Source organism: Penaeus monodon, chromosome 24, assembly GCF_015228065.2.
Source record: "Penaeus monodon isolate SGIC_2016 chromosome 24, NSTDA_Pmon_1, whole genome shotgun sequence".
Taxonomy (NCBI): Eukaryota; Metazoa; Arthropoda; class Malacostraca; order Decapoda; family Penaeidae; genus Penaeus; species Penaeus monodon.
The window spans coordinates 39,485,847-39,486,121 of NC_051409.1; positions in this window are offsets into that span (position 1 = coordinate 39,485,847).

Genomic DNA, 275 nt, shown 5'->3' on the forward strand with positions numbered 1-275 from the left:
CCTCGACGGCGGGCGTGGGCGCGGGGCTGCGGGCGCGCGCGCGCTGCACACACGTTGTAACACCCAGTCTGTCAATGTGTTTGTCGATTACGATGCATTCAGTTTGCATTTTACCGCGTATCTAGTATCGTAATTTATAATATATTATTGTATCTATTTGTCATCTTCTTGTATATTCTTCAAGTCTAGTTTGAATATTGTTCATATTATTATTGCTCTCAGAGTGGAGCAGGCGGAGTTCCTCGACTCGAAGTTCTCGACAAAATTTGGGTCCT